This window comes from Alligator mississippiensis, chromosome 2 (assembly GCF_030867095.1).
Source record: "Alligator mississippiensis isolate rAllMis1 chromosome 2, rAllMis1, whole genome shotgun sequence".
Lineage (NCBI taxonomy): Eukaryota > Metazoa > Chordata > Crocodylia > Alligatoridae > Alligator > Alligator mississippiensis.
In genome coordinates, this window is record NC_081825.1 from 241,416,863 (window position 1) to 241,425,265 (window position 8,403).

Below are 8,403 nucleotides of genomic sequence, written 5' to 3' on the forward strand. Positions count from 1 at the left end.
TGCAGCTCTGTTCCTCCCCTACACCGCAGCCCAAGCCTCACAGATGGCATCCATGGATCTTAACCTCACCAGCCCCACACTGGGCCCCAGAATCCTCCTGTCCAGATCCCTACAAGATCCATCCACTGAGGTGGTGTACTCCACATTCATTCTGGGCTACCTAGCTTCCTGAGCTGTTCTCCCTTATGGGTGTGGTCCCCCTGGGACCTTTGGCTACACAGGCCCTGGCCTTACCTCCAAGGCCTGTCGGAACCCCAGGCCCTCAGCTCATGGGCGTTCCTCCTGGTGGGTCCTTGGCCCTTTGACCCTTCCGGTCCTGGCCCCAGCATTGACCAGTCAAGGGATTTCAAGTCAGGCTTCTGAGTCTATAGCCCCACTCTCTCTCCTGGGTCTGCCTTCTGGACCCTACTAATGGGTAACCCACCCAGCTGTGGGAGCTGGGGTTATTAAGGTGCCCCGACCTGCCTTTCACCAGGGTGGTAACTGGCCTGGTATTTCCTGGGGGCTCCTGCACCACTGAGAGCCCCACCAGGCCACCCACTCCCGAAAGAGTGCAGTTTTAGGTCATGCCCAGGATCAGGAGCCTCCAAACCATCCCCTTAAGCTCCTGCCCTTACCTCCAGGCCGTTGCATGGAACCTTGCAGCCAGGCGATGTTACTGCCTCCCCTGCCAGCAGCGAACTGCTTTGTTTATATGGGCGGCCAAAGATCTAAAATGGCCACCACAATCAAGCACCTGCTGGCTGCTTGGCTCAGTTCTTAAAGTGGCAGGCACCGACAGTGCCCTGCCACAAGGTCCCATTCTCTGGGTCAGCTTGGGAGCTACAACTCAGCATTCTTTTAAGTGTGCCATTCAGCTTCTCCACTAACCCATTCATCTGAGGGTGATATACTGGCGTGTATAAATGGATAATTCCCAGGGTCTGGCACACTACCTTCAGGACTCCGGACATAAAGTTCTGGCCTTCGTCTGTCCAAATTTCTCTAGGGATGCCCACCTGGGCTATCCATTTCATTAGCTCCTCTGCTATGTGAGGTTCCGTGTCTGTTCTGAGGGGTAACTGCCTTTGGGTAGTGTGTGATGTAATCAATGAATACTAAATTATATTGATTACCCATGCTTCTCTTAGGAAGTGGCCCCATTACGTTGAGCACCACTCAAGGGAAAGGTGCATCAATAATTGGCATAGGCTGTAATGGGACCCATGGAGGTTTCACCTCTCCTGATTTTTGGCAATCTGTGCACACCGCTCCCATGCGGGCTACATCTGTGTGTATCTTAGGCCAAAAAAAACCCAGCGGGTGATTCTAGCAATGGTTTTATAGTGACCTAAATATCCTCCCGTGGGTGTAATATGACCTAAGCGCCATATGATATGCCTAAACATTTTAGGTAGCACTAAAATGGGGCATTTTGTGCTGGGACTCTGTTTCTCCCTTTACCCAGGACAGCAAGTTATTCCTTACCTCATAACCATAGGCTTGCTTGCTGAGTGCACCAGATGTCTCTACTCACAGCAATACTTTATCCCAAATTGCCTATAGTTCTTCATCTCCTTCTTGGGCCTTTCTAAATTGGGCTGCACTAGCAACATCTTTCAGTCCAATCTGCTCATCCTCTATGTAGCTTGCCTCCTCCTTTTCCTTTGACTCTCCCAGCCAACCCTCTTCATTTTGTATCTGCCTGTATTCCTCTTCAGCTTCTTTGACACATAGTATTTATGTGGTATACCCTTCTAAAGACAGCACAAACATTATTTAAATAATCCTCAGATACCACCGAATTTGCACTGAGAACACCCTGGATTGCCACCTCACCAATCTTAAAATGGCTTTCACCCAATAAGGACACTCCTCCAGAGATACAGATTACATGTTTGAAAGAGCCACCCAGATACCACATGAAGAATTGCTGCAGTACAGAAGAAAAACCCCACGAATCGCACACCACTGGTTATGACATATCACCCCTCCCTCGAACCCATATGGAAAATCCTCAAACAATTGCAACCCATACTAGAAAGAGACCCTATTCTTAAAGAGATCTTCCCAGAGCCACCCATCCTAGCCTTCAAACAAGCACCGACCCTCGCTAACCTCATCACCAGAAGCAAATTTCCTCAGGCCCAGAACACACCGAGTGGATCCAGACCACGCCATGACAAGAAATGCAAAACCTGCCAACACATTTCCAGCACCCCCACACTTACTGCACCCCACAACAAAACTATCAGCATTCCCAGATCTTACAGCTGCACCTCCAGAAATGTTATATATCTCATCCAATGCGCCAAATGCCCTAATGGAAAATACGCAGGAGAGATCAAACAACAACTGTGCACCAGAACGAATGCACACCAGAAATCCATCAAGGACAAGAATACTCAATGACCTGTGGGGGCACATTTCTCACAAGAAAGCCACTTTCTCTCCAATCTCTCAGTTCTAATCCTCAAAGGAAACTTACAAAACACTTCCCAGAGACGAGCCTATGAACTCCACTTCACCAACCTCCTGGATACTAAAATCATGGACTAAATATAGACATTGGATTTATGACACATTATAACCTTCCTGACATCTGACTCCCCAGGTACTTCTCCACTATTCCTCCCCCTTCTCTCCCCCTCACCCAGCCTGTCTCTCACACACTGACTCCTCAATTTACATCTTCACTGACTGCCTATCTTGTATGCATACCAGCCCACCCTCTGGCTGCTTTATAGTTTCATAGTTGGTAGGGTCAGAAGGGACCTGAGCGGGTCATCAAGTTCAACCCCCTGCCATGGCAGGAAAGAGCACAGGGGTCAAACGACCCCGGTGAGGTGTTCATCCAGCCTCCTCTTAAAGACCCCCAGGGTAGGAGCCAGCACCACTTCTCTTGGAAGCTGGTTCCAGATCCTAGCCGCCCTGACTGTGAAGTAGCGCCTCCTGATATCTAGCCTAAATCTACCCTCTGCCATCTTGTGACCGTTATTTCTTGTCACTCCTGGTACCGCTGGGGGAACAGGGACTCCCCCAATGCCTGCTGGTCCCCTCTGACTAGTTTGTAAACGGCCACTAGATCCCCTCTCAGCCTTCTTTTGAAGAGGCTGAATAGGTTCAGATCCCTTAACCTCTCCTTGTAGGGCCTGCCCTGCTGCCCCCTGATCATGCGGGTGGCCCACCTCTGAACTCTCTCCATGCTGTCCACATCCCTCCTGAAGTGCAGCACCCAGAACTGGACGCAGTACTCCAACTGCGGCCTGACCAGCATCGCATAGAGGGGGAGGATCACTTCCTTGGACCTGCTCGAGATGCATCTGTGGATGCATGACAAGGTGCGGTTGGCCTTCCTGACCGCTTCCCCACACTGTCGGCCCATGTTCATTTTGGCATCAATAATGACTCCAATAATGACTTTACTTTTCTTCCACTCAGAAAGAGCACACATCAACTGCTGAAGCTTCCCCAACCTGATGAAGGGTTTTTAAACCTGAAAGCTTGCTTTAAAAAAATGTTTTTCCAATGTTTTAAGTTGGTCTAATAAAAGATATCAGATTCACCCAAAGAACCTTGTTTGCCTATGTCCTTAGACCAACACGGCTACAGCCTACATCCCTATTAACTCTGTCCAGGACTTTATATAGGTGTAGCCAATCCCTTCCTATTATCATGTCACAAGCAAGTGCATCCCCGATCCTGTGCACCCCACACTGGCTCCAGGCTTGCCTGTTGGGGTCAGCAGCGGCAGCAGCAGCCAAGCAGAAACTGTTGCTCAGAGGGGGGCTGGGGGGGAGGGGGGGAGCAGCCCCTCCCCCTTGCTGACACAGGGCAGTTTTTGGTGCAGTCGCCTGGAGCCCATGCTATGCCGGGCTGCCCTGCAGCTCCGTCACCACTGCCTCTGGGCTGCCCTGTGGCTGCTCCGCAGTGTCACCGCTACTGCGCAGGGCAACCCAGAGGTGGTGGTGATGGAGCTTCAGGGCAGCCTGGCCCAGCGCGGGCTCTGGGCAGCTGCACCAAAAACTACCCAGCAAGGGGGAGGGCTGCTTTCCCCCTGCACTGAGCAACAATTTCTTTCTGGAGCTGCCACTGCTGCTGCTTAGCTTGGAGCAGGTGCTGAGGCCCAGGCTCGGCAGTGTCAGCGTGGGAAAGAAACTGCTGCTCAACGCGGGGCAAAAGTGGCCCTCCCCCTCGCCACTGCTGCCACTTCCAGGTGTAGCTGCCCAGGGCCCGGGCAGGGCTGCCCTATGTCTACGCTGCATCACTGCTCCCTCTGGCTTGCCCCATGGGGCAGCGTTGCAAGTGCAGAGCAGATGGAGGGCAGCCCCACATGGGCTCCATGCAGCTACACCTGGAAGCGCTGGCAGCGGCAAGGGAGAGGGGCCACTTTTGCCCTGCACTGAGCAGCAGTTTCTCTCCTGTGCTGCCACTTCTCAGCCTGGGCGGGCAACCCCAAAGCCAGCGTGGGGCGTGTGGGGTCAGAGCTGCGCTCACTGGTCCCCACCACTACTGCGAGGCTGGGGCAGCACCGGCGGCAGTTGGAAGGTAGTTGGGGTTTCAGGTTGGAGAGAGGATAATCAAACCCCTGGCAGACAAAGTAAAAGTTATCAAAAGAGTGTCAACCACCTCAAAACAGGAAACAAATACAATCATTTCTGGGCCTAGCAAATTATTACAGTCGATTTGTGCCCTATTTTGCTGAAATAGCCTCACCTTTGTCTGATGGACTAAAGGCGCACGGCAGTGGATGCATAATATGGACCCCAGAGATAATGGACAGTTTCGACAAGATTAAATTTGCTCTTTGTCAGGATGTAATGATCTACACTCCAGATTATAACAAAACCTTTATTTTACAGACTGACACCTCTAATGTTTCAATGGGGTGAACACAACACAACACAACAATGAGATGACCTTGAAAGGCCCGTTGCATATGCAAGTCGGAAGCTCCTACCTGCTGAAACAAGGTATGCGACTATCGATAAAGAGTGCTTAGCTGTTAAGTGGGCAGTGAATTACTTCTGATATTACCTGATAGGATGTGAATTCCATCTCATCACTGACCATGCATCCTTACGGTGGCTCAGTCAAACAAAAACTGATAATGGCCAAACTACCCAGTGGTCACTGGTGCTGCAGGCATTAAGTTCTCCATTATGCACAGACCAGGAAAGGTCAATACAGTTGCTGACTTATTATCCAGATACGGGAGTGAGCATGATGAAAAGGCAAAAGGATGTCAAGTCCTCAAAGGGGAAACACCATCAAGTAGTAAGCAGGAGGTGGTATTGACGGCACTCCAAAGTAACTTGGAGGGGGTATCACCAGGCTGGGCAACTAACGGCATGTCTAGCGGGTAAACGTGGTGGGCTCCACCTGAATTGCCTGCAAACCTGTTGGAAAAGGAGCCCAGGAAAGGCTACTGATGAACTTATCTCACCTGTAGGGTCCAGAGCAGAATTTCTGGAGTGGCCCATGCTGGTCACCATGCTGATTTTAAAGCTCTTACTTCCTGCATATTGGAGGATGTGTAGGGAGTGACGTATATAGGCAGAGCCCAGAGACGGAGGAGGGCCGGGCGTTTGAAGAGGCAGGAGACTGCTGGGAGTAAAAGCAGGACCGCAGCAGCCAGGAGAGCCCCCGTACTCTGATCCAGTCCCAAGCCTGTGCTACTGAGCTGGGTAGAAAAGCTGGAGGGAAAACTGAGCTCTAGTGAGCCAAGGAAGAGAGGCTCTGGAATTTGCCCACAAGAGGGACTCGTCAAAGAAGGAGTCTTTATCCTTAAGGGAGTTAGCCGAGAAGTTCTTTCTCTTGGGTGACGGTGGAACTGTGAATTGGGAAACAGTCGTTGGACTGGTCACATGAGTGGATCCTCGCAGGGTGCCAAACATAGGGCACTGCGAGGTGACAGAAATATTTTCTTGCTTTTGTTACTGATGCAAGTTCATTTATATACTTAAGACAGGGACAAGTCAGGACTATGACCACACTTATTATTTATGAGTAGAGAACTATTCTGAGTCACGAGTGAAAGAGTACTGTGGGACATTCCCAGTAACATACTCACCCACACTCAGTGCCCTTAAAGAGGCAGTAAGGAAAAAAGGGTATACGCTCAAGAAAGGAAGTTACCATTTAGGTCTCAAAGCAGGAGGACATCACTGATTTAGCAACAAGGTTGGCATATGGAAGAGGTGTTGGGGAGGTGGAGCCTCAAGGAATGCGCCTGTAAAGAACCTTTGATCGAAGGGTGGGAGAATACATAATTTTGGAGCCTTCTTTGTTTTCAGTCTTTTCATTGTAATCAAGTCATGGCAGGTGAGTGAAAGAGGGACTGTGCTTTTGCCCCCCTTTTGGGCAAGATTTCAAAGGGCTACACTATGTTATTATATGGACTTTTGTTAAGTTATTATATGAGAGCAGCGCACCCAATTTCCTTGACACATTTATTCTATCCATCCCCAGCACAAATATTCTTAATACGAATTAGCATCTACTTATGCTGGTTGCTCTGTGCTATGCTGCATTGATGGGGTGGCTACTTTCCTTCCAGCAGAGTGACTTCATAGGGCACTGTGCATACACAGTGGAGGAATAGAAATGGACTCATCACTTAACTTAGTCTCCATTCTACCCTCTCAATTCCACTATTAGGAAAGCCAGAGAGGGCTGTCTCTCCTGGTCTAATCCTTCAATTTAATCCTAGTCCAATCCCTGCCCCTTCTCTTTTGAGGGAGGAGAGGTGATTTTTCAAAGACATTATGCCCCATGGTACAGCATAGAGCTGGGGTTTGTCGGAGTAGGTTCACTTTAACTCGATCCTCCCAGATCTTCCCTCTCTGGCCATGTCTATACATTCATTAATGTGCTTTAGGTAATGCACATTAAATCTAGTACCTCTTGGCACTTTTACACATACTCCAGGGTGGGCGGGGGGGAGGGATGGCATTTTAATTAGGGCAGCTCTGAGAGCTGTTCTAATTAAAGTGCCTCAGTGTCTCTTGTATCAGCATCCCCATGCTTCCAAATGACAGCAGGGGCACTTGAACTAAAGCTCGGTCATTCAGATTACTTTCCCGATTCGATTTGGCCGATTCAGATCCAGAGATTTGGCACTGATTCAGAGGTTCGGCCATATACTAAAAAGGCAGCAGTCCTCAATCACGCTGGACACAGCTGCCTCCAGTGTCCCTCTGAATTGGCCGAATCTGAATCCGAAGCAAATAATACCTGCTTCACACAGGTCTAGTTATTAGTTACCCTTGAGATAAACTTCTCTTTAACATAGCGGGTCATCATGGCGATATGGTAACTTTGTGTGTTACCATAAAATCTGAGCCTCCCTTTTCAATGCTTATCCAAATATTACTTCTAGGAATTGGATTTCTTAAGCTTAATCTTATTCCCAAAATTAAATTATTTGGTAGAATTTAATTAAAAAAGATCTGTTTCCCCCCATTTTTACACCTATGAACAAAAAGCAGCTTTTATCTATAGATAGATCCTTCCTCCCCACCAGTTTTCATTGCTGGCTCTCTTCACACTGCAGATTTGGCATGCATACAGCCCTGACAGGAATTCACCTTGTTGGAAGAAAGTTGCTTTGGCAGCAACAAAGCTATGAATATCTGAGAGGAAGCATGGATAAGACCCTTTCTTCTCACATTTAAGTATGCACAAAAGTGCAATGTTCCCAGGTGCAGAGAGGAATTTTGGGACCATCCCCACCAGTGATTCAACTCAATTTAGAAGTAGGGCAATAGGGAATAAGAACTGGTTTGCAGCTGAAAGTCATTAAGTTCTGTAGAGCTTCCCTCACATGTCTTCTATTTAGATAAATGCAACTTCCAGACAGCTTGGGCCTTTCAGTCAGGTTGAGTCCTGCTCAACACCCTTCCCTTACAGTAATTATCCTTCTCAGATTTAGAATTTGCCACCTGCACAGTGGTTGATAAAATTTTAAAACTAATGCTTTAACTCAAATAGCACTGCAGCAGATGTTTAAGTGCATCCTAGGATGAATAAATTATGGGAGTCCAAGGAAGTTGCAATGAGGAGGTAGTAGTAGTGGGAAGTTTTTTGGGAGCAGATAAAATTGATTTAAATTACAGCATCCATAACAATCATCTGGGATTATCTTTTTGGAAAGAGTCAAAATATGAGCTGCAGTATTTAATAATATTGTGATAATGACAGTAATGGTATGTGCATATGTGACTTCTCTACCTGAAGGTGTGCCTGTGATTTTGATTCTTCTTCCTCAATATATCTATAGCTGGACCCCAAATTAAAACCTAAAGCTAGATACCCACAATATGTGGAAGTGGCTGAAGTCTGGGAATTTGATCCCTGAGCTGCGTTTTGCAACTACATCCTTGTTGCAAGACAAACTAAAACTTTCAGGTCTGAGCTTTGGGC